The sequence below is a fragment of the Polypterus senegalus genome, chromosome 2 (assembly GCF_016835505.1).
Source record: "Polypterus senegalus isolate Bchr_013 chromosome 2, ASM1683550v1, whole genome shotgun sequence".
Classification (NCBI taxonomy): Eukaryota; Metazoa; Chordata; class Cladistia; order Polypteriformes; family Polypteridae; genus Polypterus; species Polypterus senegalus.
In genome coordinates, this window is record NC_053155.1 from 292,851,534 (window position 1) to 292,873,833 (window position 22,300).

Consider the following 22,300-nt stretch of genomic DNA (forward strand, 5'->3'; position numbering starts at 1 on the left):
GCTTTGGAAAGATGGATGAGTAATAAGTCATGACTGGAAGAAAAATCGTTTAACAAGATTTACATTTCTTGTCCTGAATATTTGATGAAAAATCATCAGCAGACTGAGGCTGCAGTACCCACTCTTTCTTTATAATTTAATCTGTCATTCTTTGCAACCTATTACATTACATTTCATTGTTTTGCAACTCTTTGGTGGTTATTCCTTTTATAAAGATCTTCTGGACTCATTCAGAAGGCCTAGTTTGACAATTTCTCCAAGTAGAGCTGGAAGCTGGGAGAGCCCGCTATGTACTTGTCAGCTTCAGAATTTAATGATAAGTTGCTGATGACTGTGAAGCCAAGGTATGAGACGTTGTCATCAACCTTTAACTCTTTATTCCAAATACTGATTTTTGAGGCAGCATCCATGAAAAAACATGTTGAAGACAAGACCAGATCCATATTTAGGGTGTGTCAGAATGCCCTTATTATGAAAAGTAGCACATAGTAGCTGTCTGATGATGACCTAATGGACCTTGTTTATAGCAATTAAAAATACATGGGACTAAGTAGATTTCCATCTGACCAGATCCCTCCATCTAAGTCGAAGAACGTAAATTATAGCAATAGGAAGAACAAAATTAAAAAAGTGTTACTTAACACCAGTGTAGATGCTGAAGGCTTCAATAGTAGAACAATCATGGTTTACTACGGTCTTCATATTCTTGTGGAAAGAGCCAATGATACTAAGCAGCCATGGAGTGCATGCTATCCTTTTCAGTAACTGGAATAACCCACATCTGGTGATGAGGTCAAATGCCTTGTTCAGATCAATGAAAGCAATATGTAGTGACCTTCACTGCTCACAGCAGTCCACTTGGCGTACAGTGATCCCTCGCTATATCGTGCTTTGACTTTCGCAGCTTCACTCCATCGTGGATTTTAATGTAAGCATATTAAGCATATCTAAATATATATCACAGATTTCTGCGGACAATGGGTCTTTTAATTTATGGTACACGCTTCCTCAGTTTGTTTGCCCAGTTGATTTCACACAAGGGATGCTATTGCAAGATGTCTGATAATCTACCCAATCAGAGCACATATTACGTATTAAATAAAACTCCACAATGATATACCTGCACGGTGCTTCACACACTTAAAAGCTCTAACAGCACCTATTGATTTTTGATTGTTTGCTTTTCTCTGTCTCTCTCTCTCTGACATTCTCTGCTCCTGACGGAGGGGGTGTGACCAGAGGGGCTGTTTGCACAGAGGCTGTTTGCTTAGAAGATATGGATGCTCCTCTAAAAAATGCTGAAAGACTACCTTCACATTGATCCTTTCATTGCGGCCGCTTTATCGCGGTGCTTCTCATACTTAAAAGCCCAACAGCACGTGTTGATTTTTGATTGTTTGCTTTTTTCTCTCTCTCTCTCTGACATTCTCTTCTCCTGACGGCGCTCCTTTGAAGAGGAACATATGTTTGCATTCCTTTAATTGTGAGAAAGAACTGTCATCTTCTTGTCATGGAGCACAGTTTAAACTTTTGACTAAAGGACGTTATTTCATGTCTAGGGGGCTCTAATGTTAAAAAACGTATTTAGAAGGTCGTAAACAGGTTTTCTATGCTCCAACTGCGAAAATATTAGATTTATAAATAAAGAATCCTACTTCGTGGAAATTCATTGATCGCGGTTGAGTCTGGAACGGATTAACCACAATAAACAAAGGTTTACTGTATAACTGTGCAGAGAATATTTATAAACAGTGTGGGAGAGTTTATAAGGGCTTAAAATATATAAAAATAAACATACAAACATATGGTTTCTACTTTGCGGATTTTCACCTATCGCGGGGGGTTCTAGAACGCAACCCCCGCGATCGAGGAGGGATTACTGTACTACCAATTCCAAGTAAGCTGTTATCTTTGTTGATCACTGCAATTCAGGACAGACAAGATTTGCAAGAGTCTGAAGTCTACAGTATTGAAGAAGACTTAGACGAAGACCTTTCCCACAGTATTAAGTAGGAGGATGCTGGGATGATTATTGTGATCATTACAGTCACCTTTGTATTATTTAAGGTGATAACCTTGGCATCTTGCATATATTGCGGTACATTGTCCTATCTTCAGCAAAGACAGAGAAGCCCATAGAGTGGGTCCAGTAATTCTAGCTTCCCAATTTTTATGATTTTTGACAGTATAGAGTCATTACTGGAAGCTGCTCCATAGGCTAGTGCATTGATAGCTTTTCTAAGTGTATCCTCTGTAGGTTCTGCGTATGTTTCATTGAAGACAGGTAGGTCTGCTGTCTGCTGTCAGAGAGACTGAGAGTTCTCTAGAATACAGCTTCAGGTACTGTTGAACCCACCTCTCCATCTGTCTGTTACTATTGTTAATCACTTTATCAGGCTTTGTTTTAAAAAGAGATGTTCTCTTGATTGGGATTTCAGTTGCTTCATTGATTTCTTCAAATACTCCATAGCCTTTTCTGTGGACAGCTGAATTGCATTGCAGAGAGACGCCTAGTAATCATTTGCACAATACCTGAAGTTTAGCTGGCCCCTTCTTTGTAGTTGTGTGAAAAATACCACTTGATCCTATATACCAGGTGAAATTCTTCTTCTTTTATGGATTTTGAAAAAAAAAACCTATTTTTTGAAAAATGGCACACAAAATGGAGAAATAGTGGAAGGCCTCTAAGAGACCCATAAAACAAAGCCTCACCCAAGGCAGCCTGAACTAAAACATCATAAGCAGGCTTTGGTCACATAGGCCTAAAAAGAGGATCTGGTTTTAAAAATTCAAAAATTATCTTAAAATGTTCTAAAATATAGAGAATATGCATAAATATCAACAAGGAAGTGGAACTGTGAAAACTCCTTCTTTGAGAGACAAGTCCAATACAAAATCTTTATAAATAGTGATGTTTATTAAAATAAACTAAAAAAGAATATTATAAATAAAAATAATATCAAGGCAAAAATGCAAAGGTAAAAAGGGTTTGAGTAACAAGGAAAGCCACAGAAAGAAATCTAAATTCTCAATCTAGTATTCCAAATCCGAAAACAGTAGAAAAATAAGCAAGAAGCCAGAAAAATCAATACTCACAAGAACAGCACTCTCCGAACATTAAGGAACCACTAAACAGTCCTTTAGTCATGACACCAGAGTGGACCCACTTCTTGGGTTTACTCCTACAAACACAAGAAACAAATGAGAACATATAATACATAGTAAATAAATAAACATAATAATACTAACAAAAATATATAAATACAATAAACATTAGTGAAAGCATACATTACAATAACAAAGAAGACACAGAAAAAAACCATACAAATGCCAAAGAACAAACCCTGGTTGAGACAGCACAGTTTTATGGTATGCTAAACAACAGTGGGAAACTTACAGACACTTCTAAACATGAGAAACAAAATGTGTAAATATTTGCATGCAAAAGGAAATGAGAAATGCAAATTTGTGTTGATGTCTTAAAGGTAATGTCTTTGTATTGACTGGTACATTATGTGTTTATACCTGTGATCAACCAGCTGCTGGATATTGTAGGTCATCTACTCAGAAAGCCCTTCAGTTGGGCCGAGTTACCTGCTGCTTCAATGTACATTTTAATTTCCATGTTGTACATTTAATGAAGTGACACAGCATTACCTCAGTTAGTTAGTTCTTGTAGGCTGACTAGTACAGCATACAGTCGAATATTACTGAGCCTTCTCACCTTTTCAGGTTTAAAATTAGTTTCCTGAACACAAAGGACAACTTTTGTATGTGGTTTCTGAATGATTTATGCATACAGCACCATACATTCTCTGACTTTGTTGAGATGTTATCTTCACCCTGCACTCACTGCTACTTAAGTTATTTTCCATTTATTTGTATAATAATGCTGCTTGTAATTATGACTCTTTTCACTTGCAACTAGTATTGAGGCAGTAACTGAACGTTTGCCTTGTCCTCTCCTCTTTTTTTTAAAAATCCATAACAAAGTGTGTGTTCATTATTACCTTATTTATATCATGGTAAACAATAAGAGGCTATGATTCACTTTTAATATTCTTGCCCTCACTGCCCTAGTTACTTTACAGTTGTATTTCTCTTCCTTGCCTTACAGACTTGCTTTGCAATTTTGCTATGTTGCTCACTAGTAGGTATGTGTGTATTTGATATTGGTCACAGCAGTCTGGCGTGCTATAAGCCGCTGTCTTTATAAGCGATACCCAAGTTAAGATCATACATGAACAACTAGGTCTTTTGTTTTAATCAAATTGCTTTGTGATTAGGAAAATATTGAATGGACCAAAGACATGAAACATCTGGTAGTCCACCCCTGCATACTGTTTGTCCCTCTCAGGACACCCACATTGCACTGGGATCTGAACAACAGCTAATATCTACATCTACAATGTAAAAAGTGCTTGACCAAGGTCATGAACATATGGCCATAGAGTTCTAACTAACTATGTAGCTCTTCTGTCCTAGTGGGTGACTCCATGCAGAGAGTTCATGTGCCTAGTGCTGTCATGTTAAACATAAACTCTTTACGTTGTTTAGCCAACCTGCTATAGCAATGTCCCAGCATGGAGTGTAACACTAGGAGCCAAACGTAAGAGATTAGGTAAAGGATGAGAACTAGTGTGGCCATCCATCCAACAATGTAAGATACAGGATGCAACAGACAGGTTACAAAGGTGCAACCCCATCTAGAGCCCCCCTGCATCCCTAGAAACTCCTAAATTCAGCTATTTTCTAACATTTTCAGGGGCAATTTCGTGCAAGATCAGTGTACTGCATTTAAGTAACACTACATTCATATCCTAGGAGTTTGAAAGAAAATGGAAAGAACATGCAGACCTTTCATAGAAAATGGGTATGCTGCCATCTGTCAGTAGACGTCTTAAAGCAGTATATTGGTTTTACAAAAAAGTTAAATGTGCTCCTTGTGGAGTTTGTGTGACTATGGCCCTCTATGGACTTGTTCCACATCTTAGTTCTTGCTTTGCACTTAACATTACTGGGATAGGTCTACTTGGAATAAAAGGAAAATAGATGATGGATAGCGCTGCTGTCTCGCAGTTAGGAGACTGAGGTTTGCTTCCTGGGTCCTCCCTGCGTGGAGTTTGCATGTTCTCCCTGTGTCTGCGTGGGTTTCCTCTGGGTGCTCCGGTCTCCTCCCACAGTCCAAAGACATGCAGGTTAGGTGATTGATTGGCGATTCTGAATTGTCCTTAGTGTGTGGGTGTGTGTGTGCGCCCTGTGGTGGGCTGGCACCCTGCCCAGGGTTTGTTTCCTGCCTTGTGCCCTGTGTTGGCTGGGATTGGCTCCGGCAGACCCCCATGACCCTGTGGGTTGGATAATGGATGGATGATGGATCATTGCAGGATGTGCAGAACTAAATGCATCTGTCCATCCATCCATCCATTATCCAACCCGCTGAATCCAAACACAGGGTCACGGGGGTCTGCTGGAGCCAATCCCAGCCAACACAGGGCACAAGGCAGGAACCAATCCTGGGCAGGGTGCCAACCCACCGCAGGACACCGCAGGACACACACACCCACACACCAAGCACACCCACGGGCCAATTTAGAATCGCCAATCCACCTAACCTGCATGTCTTTGGACTGTGGGAGGAAACCCACACAGACATGGGGAGAACATGCAAACTCCACGCAGGGAGGACTCGGGAAGCGAACCCGGGTCTCCTAACTGCGAGGCAGCAGCGCTACCACTGCGCGTCACCATGCCGCCCACATGCATCTGTCTGTTTGTCAAATTTAATCACTCATTTTAGTGCTAAATCTGTTAAATAATCCAATAAAAAATGCATAAATACCTTTAGGAATATGTTGCCTGCTAAATGTTTTGGAACTGAAAAAGAAGTGAAAAGCCTCTCTAAATTCAAAGAACAGGTTGAATGAAAATTAGCTTTAACTATTAGATATAAGCCGTTTACTACTGACTCGTTATATGGATGTATGTATGGGACAAGGGATTGTAATGAATAAGAAGGTGCTTGAATATGGCATTACAGAAACATGAAAAAGCTGGTATGAAAGCAGGCCATGTATACTCTACAATTTTTAGGTGTTCCTTAGTCAGAACGCAGGTTTTTTGACTAAAAACTAAGACAAACAACAGAAAAATCATAAAAGGTTCTATGTTTTTTTATTATTTGAAGATGAAAGAATTCAAAACTATTTTTGTGGACTTTACCCTGCTGTACTAATATCAGACTAAGACATCACCAAGTTTGTGAGTTGTTTAAAAGGAGGTGACCAGAAAAGGAAAAGACTCGTCATTTCTTTCCAAGTTCCTCACTTCCCTTGACTTCTTTGTCTGCAGTTATAGGTTATGAAATGCCATGTATTGGTTAGTTAGTGACTATGGCTTCTTACTGCATAAGGTTTGTAATATATAAAGTGCATGTAACATAACATTCTCAAGTCCACTTATCTCATTCTGGGTCTTTTGGCACGTGGCACCAGACAGAAACCCTGGACACATGATCCACTTAAGCCCAAGGGAACAATTTAGAATCATCACTTAACCAAATACACATATCGCTGGCCTGAGTGAAGAAAACTGGAGAACCTTAAGAAAAATCCCCAAAGTTTTTTGCTGACATTTATGTGAATAATATGTATATACTGCATATTAAGAAAATGATCTACCCATTGCTGGCACTTTAAAATTTTATTTTTTTATATTTTTCCAAACTTAAAATTGACCATTATCTTAAATTCAAGATATTTATATCGTTACACCTGAAAAATCTTTATATAGTGTTTTTTGTGATTTGGCATGGGCGACTTGTGAATAGAATGTGATCATCTCTGTGTGTGTGTGTGTGTGTGAGCTTGTCAGGGGAAAACAATTTTATATTTGGCTTGTTAAAGCAAATCAACAAAAAGAAAAAAAGTCCCAAGTCTAATATCCATCCATTCATTGATTATCCAACCCTTAATATCCTAACTACAGGGTCACGAGGGTCTGCTGGAGCCAGTCCCAACCAACTCAGGGTGCAAGGCAGGAAACAAACCCCGGACAGGGTGCCAGCCCATCACAGGGCACACACACACACACACACACACCAAGCACACACTAGGGACAATTTTGGATCGCCAATGCACACAAGTCTAATATCCAGTACCTTAAATGGCCTTAGAACTAACATATTCTGTCTGTTAAATAAAAAAGGGGAAATAACAGTGGTATTTCAGTTTTCCTTATTGTTCAGGAGAAAGTAGGGTGAAATGACACCTTTTATTGGCTAACTGAATTGATTACAAATGCAAGCTTTCGAGGCAGCTAAGACCCCTTCATCAGGCAAGGTGTTCCTTATTGTTCATGCATTATTATATATTTAATTGCAATTATTATATATACCAATACTTTTTTCCTGAAAGTCAATTTTTAAGAGGGTGCACCTTAAATTTGAAGCCATCTTATATTGTAAGTAATATGATACTATAAATAAGCCCCTTTATTTCACACAAATCAAACATCTTATAATAGTAAAGATCTTAAGGAAGATTTCAGCTTCTACAGATCCCAACTACAGTAGATATTGCAGTCTTTTTTCCTGTTTGCACCTTGATAACAAGTGAAAAAGCTACTTTAAGTAATTTGCTTCTAAAAAATGTATAAATGTATTTGATTAATATTTTAACACAGCAGATATGCGTTCATTCTTTTTAAACTTGTTTTTGTTCACTTCTACAATTACAACTGACAGTTTAGTACTGAATCAGACAAACCAAATTTGCCACTGCAGAACCAAACTGAAAATCCCTGATAAGAACAAAACTCATTTTGTAAATTCAGTCCATCAAGCTCCACTGGTAAGCTAGTAGCTAACTATCTCATCTCAAGCTGTTTTTAAACACCATCAGTGTGCCCATTCAACTCCCTGACTTGGTTGTTAATTTTAATATCCCACAACAAATGTCTGTGTTAACAAGTGCTTCCCAGTTTCAGTTATTAGAGTGGTAACAGTTCATGCATTTATAACTAAATTGTTTTTCTCAGTCCTCAGACATCTGATACCACTACTCATTGATTTGAAACAATGAAGGTAGCATAGAGACATATCTAAAAATGAATTATGTTAGGACACTTAATATAAAATAGGCCTCTTAATTTAATTAATCATGGGAAAACATATTCATAATAATTTAAATTCATGTTATTAGGTATTGAACTTACTGCCTTTTGCAGTATTTTTATATGATCTGTGTTCAGATTACTTCATGAGCCCTATTCAGAATTGGTGTCCCACTTTGCATTCGGTACTGACCAGAAAGTATTTGTCAACCCTAGCCTGGAGTTTGTTTTTATACTAAATAATATAAATGTAAGACATTTCATTTTTCATGTTCTCCTGGTAATGTAAGCAAAAAAGTCGATGTTATTTTTTTAACAATATTTTACAGGTACACAATTGCATTTTCATTTTCTTTAAATACCTACATTGTTACCAAATTTCATAACCTTTGGTACATCTTGCTATGAACTATATCCTTTGTTTCATAAGACATTGTATATGATAACACTCCAGCATGTTGTTAATGTTCTCCCCTGTAACGTTTCTTATATTCTGCCTTTTTACATTAATTTGACAGGTTTACTTTTATTTAAAATTAGGTCAATAATTACATGATGCTGTGTAAGTGTAAACCCCTGAGTATACAGCAGCCATGCCACATGCACTTCAAGTGGGGCAGTACTTGCATGGGAAACAATCTACGAAAAGCTTAGGTTGCTGCTGGAAGAGGTGTTTTGTTGAGGCCATCATAGGCCACCTACCCTGGGATTTGTGTGTGGATCCCAATACCCAAGTGCAGTAATGGAGATACTGTGCTGTAAAAATGGATGAGATGTTAAACTGAGGTCCTGACTCTGTGGTCATAAAAGATCCCTGGGCATACTTGTACATTTGAAATATTACAGATGTACAATGTCCTTGGTTTATCACTTAAGAACAAAACATTAATGATGCCTCTAATAAAAACTAACATCAAGTAGCCAAATCTGCAGCAGATGGCAATCCATGAATTTAATGCTTGACTTCTAACTTGCAAAATGGACTGCATCAGACTGCAGGCCGCTAAAAATAATTGAAGATATGGGGCCAAGATACATCATTCAGTAAGGTCTGACAATTCTTACACATCACCTTCACTCTGGACATTTGTGTCACATGTCAAGGATTTATAGGAAAGGCACTGTGGACATTGGTTAAACACACAATTAATCAAAATTAATCAAGTGACATTTTGCGAATGATTACAATTAAAAATTGTAATTGCTTGACAGCTGTATTTTTATCATATTATGTCAAAAAATGTAGTATATAGTTTATATGCTTGTGAGCATTTTTAATTTCACAAATACAGTGAACATTAACAATGATTTTGGTGTTAAACTCCCACAGTATTTAAGACAACTACTCTTTAACTTTTATTTTCTTTTTGTTTCAACAGTTGTCTTGAAATACCTAAAGAATTCCATCTACATATTTACTTAAAGTGCTTTATTCTATTTAGGTTCGTGTAAAATTAGGAAGTAGCCCTCGGTGGAATACCAGTTCATCATGCACTCGCCCACACTCACTTGCACCAGGGACATTTACACATATACATGTCTTAGGATGCTTTGGTATTTCGGGTGAAGTAAGAAAGTCCGGGTGAAAATCTGCTAGGACATGTTGTAAACTGGAAAAACTCCACATAAATGTGTCTCTGAAGTTTGGTAAAACGGCACTGGCATACACTGCTCCCCGCTGCCACTAATAAAGAAGGCACAAGTACTTGATCTGTGTAGTGTATTAACTTGTGCATCCTCACAGTTCAATAATAATGAGGTTAAAATTATCTCTCTTTTTTAAAAAAAAATCTTGGAAGGTTTGGAAGGGAGACGATACGTCATTTTCTCGGAGACACTTTAACGTCCCGCGAGACAAGGCAATGAGACAAAAGGACAGCTGGTGCACAGGCTTTTAAATGATCGATGCGCAGCACGACAAGAAGAACACGCAGCTCGGCAGCAGCAGCAGCAAGCCAGCAGCGTGCGTTCAGCCCCCCTCTTCACAATGCGAGCGGCAGAGATGCGAAGTGGCTGGCGTGTAGCACGGCCCTTGGGTTGAGCGATTCCTTAGTTTAACAAAAAAACAATGGCGTTTATTTGACAGCAGAATGGTTACGACTTTAGCTTTTTTTACTATATCATTCATCATTCTTAGTTTCGGTACATAACTTAAAGATGACTTTTTAAGCAAGTTGATGTGCATAAGGCATCCAGTCCATTTTTGAAAACCTGTAGCAACCAAGTAGCAGACACCTTCATTGGCATCTTTAATATTTTGCTGAGAGAATCTGTGGTCCTCACCTGCTCTAATAGCACAACATTTATCCCTATGCTTAAGAAAACAGAAGTGGACTATTTGAATAGCTATAGAGTGTTGATATTCTAATCATGATGAAGTACTCTGAGACACATTCAAAAAATAATCCAGGTAGTCATGATCAGATCTAGTTTGCAAATTGTCTCACCTACTCCACAGAGGGTTGCCATATTCATTATACTCATACCATATAGATATAGCTGTGGGCAAAAGTATTGGTACCTTCCACTAATTTATAAAAAAAGAGTGACAACTTTCCATGAAGAAAGATGAAACTATAAAAAGAAGCTGGCACTTGCCATTCTTTATTCCATATTCCTTTGAGTGGAATCTTTGCTTTTGATTTAGGATTTATCTTTTTTTCTCTAATAAATCAAAAGAAAATGGCATGGACAGAATTATTGGAACTGTTAACTTCATTTTGTCACACACCTTTTTGAGGCATTAACTACAATCAAGCACTTTCTCTAGCTCTGAATGAGACTTCTTATCCCTTTAACTGGCAATTTGGCACACTGTTCTTGAGTATACTGCTCAAGTTCCTTTACGTTTGATGGGTTCCTGAGAGTTTTGGCTCTTTTAATGTTCCATTCCACTTGAAACAGGACCTATAGCTGGCCACTTCAGAACGTTCCAGTATTTTCTTTGTAAACATTCATGAGTGCTGTTAAATGTATGTTTTGGGTCATAATCCTGCAAATGGACCTTTGACCTGCAACTAAGACAGAGCTTTCTTAAATTAAACATTATGCTTTGCTCCAGATTTCCTTAATAATCTTATAATTTTTAATTGTGCCCTGGAGATATTCAAGGCATCCGGAGTCTAAGGTAGCACAGCAACCCCATAATATCAGTGAGCCTCCTTCATTTTCACATTAGGGAAACCGTTTTTTTTATTTTGGAAGCATGGGTTTGTCCTCTGTGAACACAGAGCTGCTATACCTTACCAAAAAGCACTAAGTTAGTTTTACCTGTCCAAAGAGGATTCTCCCAGAAGGACTGTGGTGTGTCAACATGCATTTTAGGAAACTCTGGTTAAGGTTTTTTTTTGTCTTGGTCTCTAAAGAAGGGATCTTCCTTGGTCTTCCACCATGCAACCCATTCAGACAGCGACAGATGGCTTGACTTGAAACAGTTGTACTTGATCTTGGACCTCACCTGGAATCTGTCTTGATGTTTTCATTGGTTCTTTCTTCACCATTTGAAATATCCTTCTGTTCAATCTGACTTCGCTTTTCCTTTTTGTAGCCATATCCAGGAAGGTTGGCTATGTTCCCAAACTTCTTGATAATATTAGCTCACAAGAACGTGAAGTATTTTGGAGACAATATTGCAGCCTTTTCCTTGACCATGCTTGTCTGGTACCTTTTCTCCTTGAACAACTGTCTGCTTTTCCTTCTCTTGTCCATGTTCACTGTGATTCACACAATAACACAACATAGCTGAGTGAGTTGTTTGTTCCAGATAGGCTAAGTGAATAATTATAAGACTTGAATCACCTGTGATAATAGTTGCAGTAATTAGTCTACTTGAGATATTGCTACAATTCAATTATACCTTTTAACTTCTAAGGGATTCCAATAATGTTGTCCATGTCGTTCTCATTTCTTTTATTTTTTTAAATAATATGTCAAGCTCTAAATACAAAGTGAAATGAAGTATAGAATAAAAATGGTAGATTACTATTGTCAGTTTCAACATGTTTCATGAAAAATTGTGAAACTCTTCTTTGTATAGCAGATGGTTATTAATACTTTTAGCAACATCAGTAATTAACTCTTTTGCCGGAGTTCTGTTTATAGACTACAGCTCAGCATTTAAAAGTGTGGTGCTGACAATGAAACTCCTCAAATTAGGACATAGTGCCACCATCTGCAGCTGGATTGTGTACATCCTAATTAATAGAGCTCATCGTGTTTGGATTGGCAGCATCACATCCTCCATGTTGACCCTTAACGTGGTGTTCCTTGTTCACCTATGACTGTGTGATGCAGATGACACCACCATCATAGAGGACTGATCACCAATAATGATGAGATGGTTTACATGAAAGAGGTTTACCTGCTGACTTAATGGTGTCAGGACAAAAGTCTCACCCTTAATGTCAGCAAAACCAAAGAGCTCTTTATAGACTTCAGGAATCAGAAGACAGACCACAGTGCTATCTACGGCAGAAAGGATGCCGTTGAAAGGGTGAGCAGTTTTTTTTACATTTCTTTGATTGAATAACATAGATGAGTTGAAATGGACACAACACTTTCAGGTGTTATCAGAAATGCTCACCAACACCTTTGTTTTAGGACAGCTCTTATTTCCCCATCTGTTCTTGGATATTTCTACAGGTACACAATGGAGTCAATCCTCAATGGCAGAATTGCATCTTGGTAAGGCATCTGCTCAGCTCAAAATATGAAGTGCTGCTGAAAGTTATGAAGATGGCACAGAATCCTAGCTGCCTTCTATTTAGGGCATATATTATCCTAGCTGGCTTAGAATGGCAAACAGTGTATTTAAAAACTTCATTCATCCTACATAGTTTATCTTTTCACTCCTTACCTCTGGAAAACAGTACAGGACCATTGGCACTTGAATGAGTAGATTCAGGGACAGTTTCTCTCTGCAGATTAGAAGTTTGCTGAAGAATGAATCAAAGATTATAAGATCATACTAACATCCATCTATCTATCTATCTATCTATCTATCTATCTATCTATCTATCTATCTATCTATCTATCTATCTATCTATCTATCTATCTGTCTGTCTGTCTGTCTGTCTGTCTGTCTGTCTGTCTGTCTGTCTGTCCAAATTATTAGGAACACCTGCTTATCCATGCACTTATCTAATCAGTTAATCATGTGGCAGCAGCTCACTGCATAAAATCATGCAGATACAGGTCACAAGTTTCAGTGTGGGTATATCTGTGACTTCTCAGCTCTTAGTATTTTCATGCATTTCAAGATATCTCAAAATAATTTCTCACTCGTTTTCATTCATCTATTATCCAACCCGCTATATCCTAACTACAGGGTCACGGGGGTCTGCCGGAGCCAATATCAGCCAACACAGGGCGCAAGGCAGGAAACAAACCCCGGGCAGGGTGCCAGCCCACCACAGGGCACACACACACACACACACACACCAAGCACACACTAGGGACAATTTTGGATCGCCAATGCACCTAACCTGCCTGTCTTTGGACTGTGGGAGGAAACCCACGCAGACACGGGGAGAACACGCAAACTCCACTCCCGGGTCTCCTTACTGCGAGGCAGCAGCGCTACCACTGTGCCATCCCACTAGTTTTCAGATTATCTCAAGTGCATTTCAAGAAATATTAGAATAGAGAAAAACATTGTTAATTTGGCTTGGAATAAAGTCAAAAGAAAATTATAAGAGAGAAAAAGGAATCAGAACTTTTTTGGACACATTTTATATGTTTACTGGATATCCAACATTATTAACCCCAAGTTTTATAGTTAAGGCTGATTTATAACACAGTCCACTATTACAGAAAGTGTAAAGCCTATGACATCTTCTTTAAAAAGGGATAGATCAAGCGATCCAAACTTAAAGAATTTGAAAAAGTGAGCCGCAATGATGTTAAATGAACATACAGTAGCCATAAGCTATCTGGTTTCTCCAATTTCTGTCTAAAGAGAAACAAAGATTATTGGTATATCTAAGTCTATGTTCAGACACCAAAAACATCAGTTTTCTGTTTTGTATTATTCAGGTGAACAGGCCCGCCGCCAGAAATATTTGGGCCAAAGACAACTGGGTACGTGTGAGCCCCTCTGCCTTCCCCCGGCTCCCCACATGCCAAAACCTTCAAATACGTATACAAAAAAAATCAAGCGTGGAGGGGCCCCCTTCCGTTAGGGCCCTGGACCAGAGTCCCGTTTGTCCCCCCTGGCGGTGGGCCTGAGTTGAAGGATATATCAGCATCCACAAGTGACCATCAGCAAGACCTGCACTCAGCAGTTACTGTGGCATATTTTATACAACAGTAAATAGTAACTAAAATTGCATTTGTAGATATAGTAATATTTACAACAGCAATGAGAACATTTCAAACTATAGGTTACCCTATAAAGTTTAATATAAAAGGCCCATAGAAAACATTCTTCTTACTGTATAGGACCTATTAAAATGCTAGTGTCGAGTCTAAGAAAGGAACCAGCCCTGCATGCAACACCAGTTTGTGTCAAAACACCAGTATTTACTCAAATATGAGTCCAATTTAGGATCAGCAATCAACCTATTCTGCATTTCTTTGAATTCTTAACAAAACAAAATTAACCTTACATAAATGGAGGAACATACTTGGGAATTTCCAACTGGAATTTGGACCCAGGGCTTAGCAGAAGTGCAGAATCACCATTTACTGTAATGCACGACACTCACTGCACCATCCAGAATAAAGCAAATGTACATATTCAGCTTGGAAAAACATGGGATACTGCTGCTGCTATACCTCAAGTAATTAATACACTTTTTTGCCATTTTGTTTAAAATCCTTGTTTGACATGCAGTTGATTATATACTCCTGACACTGAAGTATAAATGCACTCATTCATGCCCAATTTAATAGCAATAAATCCTACCTTCATGTCTTTGGGATTAGAAAGGGTAAACTCCACAAAGAATAAATGCACATTATTGCCAGTTCCTTTTTCATACTTATCTAACATGCAGTTATATTGTGGAGACTTTAACTTTTCCAAATATGGTAAAGTAAATGGCTTTTTCTGTATGTTGGAAAAAAAAATTACATTTGGAAGTTTGCTGTGTTTTCTTTTTGTTCAAATGATTTAAATCAAACGCACTGAGACATAAAAAAGGTGGAGTAGATCCTGAGATGTTAAACAATAGTGACTCCATTTTTAATACATGCAGCAACTGGAGTAGTTTTGAACGTGAATGATGAGGTGATATTGATGAAAGGAGGGGATTAAGGTCTCCAGGGCATTGATGACAGATTAAACAGAAGCGGCCCTCCAACACACAAGGCCCAGGCCTGTCGTCTTCACTGCTCAAAACCATAATGGAAGGTGGCAGCCTGAAATGAGTTGCCACGGCAAAGTGTATTATTTTTGAAATGCTTTCACACAAATCGGCAAGCACTGCATACAACTTTGTTTCATGCTTTAATGTCATCAGGAGGCACAAATTGGTGTGTCTAATTGTTTGCCACCTGCCAGCGAAATGAGCTGCCAACCCAGACAGAAGCCTTCGATTGTCTGTCAGCTTCTCAATAGATTGGGAGTGACAACATCAAAAATTTCACTTCAAACTCTGAAGCTTTGAGCTGCCTTCCTGAGACCCCTCTCTCTAGCTTTTCAAGACAAGCGAATTTTTCAATTAGTGTTCAATATAATGCTGCCTGCTGCCTCATCTCTACTTGATTGATTGCACTATGACCAATCTGAATGGATTTTTTTTTTTATTTTGGCATTTTTAGACATATGTGCATAAAATATAACAATATTTGTTTACACTTTTGAATCAACACATTTTTGCTGTTGTAACAAAACCAGATTAAAATGAAATGATACCTTAGTTACACTAAACTGCTTTTAGTTTATACAAGTTATACAAATAATTTTTTCTCAAAACTTTAAGATTTGAAAACAAAAATTTAAAATGCTGTATATAAATCTTTAGACCTCAGTATACATAAAATATGTAAAATACAGTTATTGTTAACTTCATTTACTATGTAACATTAAAGAATGCTAATTCTGCTTATTGCATGTACTTATTTGTATTTTGATATAAACATCATTTTGTCTCATTTTTTTCACTGAGATTTAAGCATATTTCTTTGCATCCCATTTTGTTAAGTCATCCTTTATATTTAGTTGCTTCATAAAAATTCTGTACCAAATAGTGAAACACTTCACTTAAATGATATTAATGCCTATTACAAAATGAATTTTTTTTGAGGTGACCACTGCTGTCATTAGGACTGCGTGTACTATAAAGCATAATAATCGTTCTCTACTTTCAAAATGTTAAATGCTATGTCAAGCTACTACACTATAATCCTCATTGTTAAAGTTATATTCTAACACCTGAAAACATATACATAACATTCCCAACCCCACTTAATCCAGACCAGGGTTATGAAAGTATCATTGTGGCAAGCAGAAACTAACTGTGGCTGGGCAGGCTCAGACAAACACCCTCATTTAGTCAAGTAAGTCCTTTTTTAGAGCCTACTGAGCTTTTGTCTGCTTCTAGCATAACTACCAGATCTCAGAGTTGCCATGTGGAAAATATCCTCCTTCTTCTTCTTTCTGGTACTCTCGTTAGGGGTTGCCACAGCGGCTCATCTTCTTCCATATCTTTCTGTCCTCCACATCTTGCTCTGTTACACCCATCACCTGCATGTCCTCTCTCACCACATCCCTAAACCTCCTCCTATGCCTTCCTCTTTTCCTCTTCCCTGACAGCTCTGTCCTTAGCATCCTTCTCCTAATATACCCAGCATCTCTCCTCTGTTCATGTCCAAACCAACGCAACCTCGCCTCTCTGACTTTGTCTCCCAACCATCCAACTTGAGTTGACCCTCTAATGTACTCATTTCTTCTTTTTTTTTTGATTTTATTGATTTTATTAAAATCACACAACATTCCATATGGATAAATGAATTTCTACAAACATAACATTGAAAACAAATCAACCCCACCCCTGAGAAAGAGAGCTAAGCCAGCAGAATAAAACTTAAAGCTAGTAAAAATAAGTAAGTAGATGAATTAATGAGTGAATAATGATAAATGAAAAAAAAAATAAAAAGGGGGAGAGATTCTGCTTCCTCAGTACGTTAAAAGCTTATCCTAAAATGTTATTGATTAGATCCTGCCAGGATTTGAAAAAGTTCTGCACAGATCCTCTAAGTGCGAATTTGATTTTTTCCAGTTTCAAACAGTATATAACATTAGTTACCCACTGACTTAGAATAGGAAGGTTAGGATTCTTCCATTTGAACAAGATAAGTCAACGTGCCAATAGTAAAGTAAAGGTAATCACAGTTTGTTTGTCCTTCTCCATTTTAAGCCCATCTGGGAGGACACCAAGCACAGCTTTTAATGGGTTAGGTGGGATTGGGACACCAAGGCTGTCTGAAAGGCATTTAAAGATTTTGGTCCACAATTATGTTCATTTGGTGCAGGTCCAGAACGTGTGGCCAGGTGAGGCTAGAAGTTGATTGCAACGTTTGCAGGTTGGATCTTGCGTTGGAAACATTTTGGACAATTTTAAGTGAGGCAGATGTGCTTGATATGTAATTTTGAGTTGAATAATTTGTGCTTTGCACATACGGAGCTCAAGAGGATTCTCTGCATTGCTACTTTCCACTCCTTTCCTGAGATATTGAGTGAGAGATCCTTTTGCCATTGTCCTGTTGGATCTTTGAAAGGGAGAGACTGTAAAATGTTTTTATATATTACAGAAATGCTGTCTGAGTCGTTTCCTCCTACAGTCCAAAGACATGCAGGTTAGGTGCATTGGCGATCCTAAATTGTCCCTAGTGTGAGCTCGGTGTGTGGGTGTGTGTGTGCCCTGCCTGGGGGTTTGTTTCCCGCCTTGTGCCATGTGTTGGCTGGGATTGGCTCCAGCAGACCCCCGTGACCCTGTATCAAGATATAGCGGGTAGGAAAATGACTGACTATCTTACAAATTGGGCAAGATCTGCTTAACAAAGTTTCTGATTCCGATTTGAATTTAGTGAAAGAAATGTCCTAATTTCTAATTTTGTCCCTCCTCGTCACACCCAAATCTTTCACTCTGCCGCCTCCAGCTCTGTCTCCTGCTTTCTGGTCAGTGCCATCGTTTCCAACCCATATAACATAGCTGGTCTCACTACTGTCCTGTAGACCTTCCGTTTTACTTTTGCTGATTCCATGTGGAAAATATCCATTCTGTAATAAATTGTAATTTTTACTTAAAAAGTAACTACTTCAAGTTAAAATCATGCAGCATCAAACCAATTGGCTTTATCATATTTACAGCATGTCATCACAATATAACACAGCAAAACAGAAAACTGATAAATTTACTTAGTCCAATAAAGGATCACATGTTCAAAGCAGTAGGCAGCCCCAATAAGTGTGCCAGTCTATCACAACATATAGTGGTTTACTGAAAGAATTACGGACTGTCCAATGTAAACAACATAGATCAGTACCACAACCGGGGGTCCATTTATCTTTTGATGAAGAACATGGCAGAATGTGTTTGCTTCCATTTTCTTAGTAGCTCTTTTTAATGTTTGTGCTTGACCATGTTTAAGGAGAGACAAAGGAAACTGTTCCCTAACTCTGAAATCCAGTAGGAATCAAGGCTGCCATTAAGCTGTTGATAATTGCTGGCAGTCTTTTTTATGTTTGGTTATAAACTGTTGCAGAAAGGACCACTGCTGCCAACAAACACTGCATCCCTTTTCTATGTTTTCATATATGTCTGGTGTGGCCCCACTCTCTGTTCCTACTTCCAAGACTCATTTTAAAGTATTTATAGTTCTGGGAGTATATAATTTTGTGAAGTGACCTCTTGGAAAATATGTTTTATAAAAGTAATAACTTTAGCCAGGCTTGGATTATTATTATTACAGCATATTATTAATGTCTCACTGTTTTGAACTTGAATTTAGTATGGAAACAAATTGTTTCAAGTTAGACTTTATGTACATAACATTCTTATACCTGCTTAATCAAAGTCATGGGTGTTCAAACTGTCTTGGAAACCCTCAGTGCACAATGAGAATCTGCCTTGCACAAGAAGAAAGTTCATTCCTGAGCACACCCCACATACATATAATCCCTTCTAAAAGCCAATTTTTAATGATCTATTCACCTAAAATGAAGATCTTTGTTGTTATGGAAGGAAAGCCTGACTATCCAATCCTAGAAACAAGGAAGGAACACACCCTGGACGGGTCACCAGTCCTTTGTAGACAAAGCAACATAACAAAAACATATCTGAGATGCAAGAGGGACACTCAAGTATTTGGAAAGACCCACACAAACACAGAGGGAATGTGGAAACCCCACAAAGATTACATCTGGGAATGGGATTTATACCCAAAATTATGTATTTATAAGGAAGCAGACATATGTCCTGTACTAAATAATTAGAAGTCAACAAATTAAAGGAGAAAATATACGGGATCCATAGCTGTACTTAAATATTACTTGGCATCTGCTACTAAGTCTTCAGGAAGAAACTGTATGACATATTAGCTTTAATTGAACTTTGAAGCTTTTCTTCTTCAGCATATATTAGTGTATACTAGCACATGTTTTCTCTTTTCAAAAATCTGTTTTAAGCTTTAGTAGTAAAGCTTAAATTAAAAATGTTATATTTTACTTACAGTATGTTTTAAATTTAAAAACAAACTACTAAGTATTCGGCATTTAGATTACATAATAAGTTAGTAGCAGTCTGCCCAACACATACATTGCTTGACATATTCTGATATTTGTACCTTACAATAAGATTTACAAATGGAAGGATTTTTATTCTGAAGAGCTTACCAATTATAGTGTGACCTCGGAAAAAAATGAAAGGTGGCAGTTGTTAGTCAGTTCAAATATATATATATTTTTTTTACCATATAATTTATAATATTCGGTTTTAAAAATAGAGCAACCATTCACTAATGAAGTAATTAAATTTAATTATTAATATTTCTCCATGAGACACAGACTTTGATTTGGCAGGTGTGAAAATTTTATGAATATTTCCTAATTCCTACAGTCTGCTGCTGTCCTACCTGTCCTCCATTCTTATCTAGAAAGAAAAACAATGGCTTCCCCTGTGACCCTGTAATAGGGAGCCCAATTTTATGAAATGGATAGCTGGAAAGATTAATAGATGAATAAATATATATACATATATAGTGGTATTCGAACCCGGGCACAAACAGGCAGACACAGAATGTCCCAAAAACACACACATTTTCTTTCTTTCTGCTCTGCACAACACGATAACAGTGCACCAATCACCAATAATAAGTCAGTCTCTTTCCTTTGGATTTCCTTCTGCCGCCTCTACTCCTCCCATCGCAAGCTCCGTCCCTCTTCCTCCCTACTCCGGCTCTCCAAATGGAGTGAGGCGGCCTCTTTTATATGTCACCTGGATGTGCTCCAGGTGCTTTCTGATCTTCTTCCTGGTGTGGCGGAAGTGCTGCTGTCCAGGGCTCCATAATTGTCTGGGCGCCCCCTGGCGGTGGCCATTGGCCCCAACAGGGATAAGCTTCCAATCTCTGTTCCCATGGCCCCCATGCAGACCAGGGTAGCTACTCTTGTTCCACTCCTGGTCCTTCTAGCCATCCGCCACAATATATATGTTCAAACTCAAAAAAAAACTGTCCGAAAACAATATAACTAAGTGTACACACCTCCAAGGTAGTTCTTTCTAGTTTCTTTTTGGTGTTAAAAACTTCCTTTTCAATTCCCAACCCAGCATCCCAGTTGGAGTGCCTCTATGCCCGTCCATAATCCACAGCACTTGAACAGCCTCATTTTGCATGGCTTTTGGGATACAGTGTCTCATGGTGATTTGCCAGATTGTTACTATATATTGTGACAGAGAGGGGATGCTTTCGCTCCCTTGAACCCCTGTCCACGTCTCCAGACACCAGGTAAAAGTCCAAATGATGACTTTATTAAATTGTCACAGTGCCCAAAGCACCCTCTCCTCCACTATACTCGTATACAATAACAATAATCACAATAAACAATCCCCCGACTCCCAGACGCGTTGCCACCCTTCCACCCAGCTCAGCTTGACGTCTGGGAGCTCTCACAGTCCTTTTATTCTCCCTGACCCGGAAGTGTTCCCAATCCCCAGTCCACGTGATTCACTTATCATTTCCGGGTCAGGCACAAGTCCTTTTTCTTCCCCCCGGAAGCATGTCGCTCTCCCTCTGATGCACTTCCGGGTTATAGGGCACAAAGACGTCTTCGGTCCTCCCTGCAGCTCCCTCTTGCGGCCCCTGTGGTACCCAGCAGGGCTGCAGATAAAAACTACAAAGTCCATGACTCCCTGCTGGTCTTCGGGGCACCTCCATACTGCAGAGAGGGCTCCATCTGGCGGCCTGGGGGTATTGGCCGGGATGACAACCGGCCAAATACCACAATATATATATAATGCAAAGTTGACTCACTCACATACTCATTAGCAAAAACACTTTTTCCCATTTAGTTAAAAAGCTGAAATTTGTCAGGATTATACATCTAGGGCAGTAGACATACGCTAAGAATGAGCATTTTGGTATATCAATATTAAGGGGTAAACCCTGACCAACTGAAAATTTAAATGCACTAAAATTTCAAAAACACATAAGACTGATTTGTTTGTGGAAAATCTAGCTGACACATGTTTTTATATTTGTCAATAATGCTGTTGCAAACAGACTATTCTTGGTACTACATCCTTATTTTGTCTCAGCCCTGAAAAGTGATCACATAGAGAAATGGGGCTCACAGCAAGTAAATAAGACGAGGTGACCTGCACAGAAAAAACAGACTGGGTGATGTACTGTGTGGAAAACGAGGGAAGCTCAAGTAAAAGGTACTTAGCGACTGAGCTGTAATTCTCAACTGCACGTCAGCCACTGTTGCTTTAGTGGCTACAGGTATTGCTTCTCTTGAAGCAAAAGTTTAATGTTAACGAAACTCAGTGAACATGTCCCACACAATCTCAAGAGAGTTGGGCCTCACACTATATATAGTTTACAGTATTAGTTCTTTTGATCCGTTATGTATAACTTTTTAATTCTGGCTTGTTTTGAACCACACTCCATCATAAAAAGTTCTTTGATTGGTTTTCTACATTTGAGACTGCTGCATCTTCTTTCCTATACCCACGAGAGGCCACTACAGTAC

At 38.4% G+C, this 22,300-nt stretch overlaps 1 protein-coding gene across 15 annotated transcripts in view; it reads left to right on the plus strand.

The window, feature by feature from the left end:
• nbeaa (neurobeachin a) overlaps positions 1–22,300 on the plus strand; it is an 894,135-nt gene that overhangs the window by 425,173 nt on the left and 446,662 nt on the right. The gene's annotated exons all lie outside the window — the stretch shown is intronic.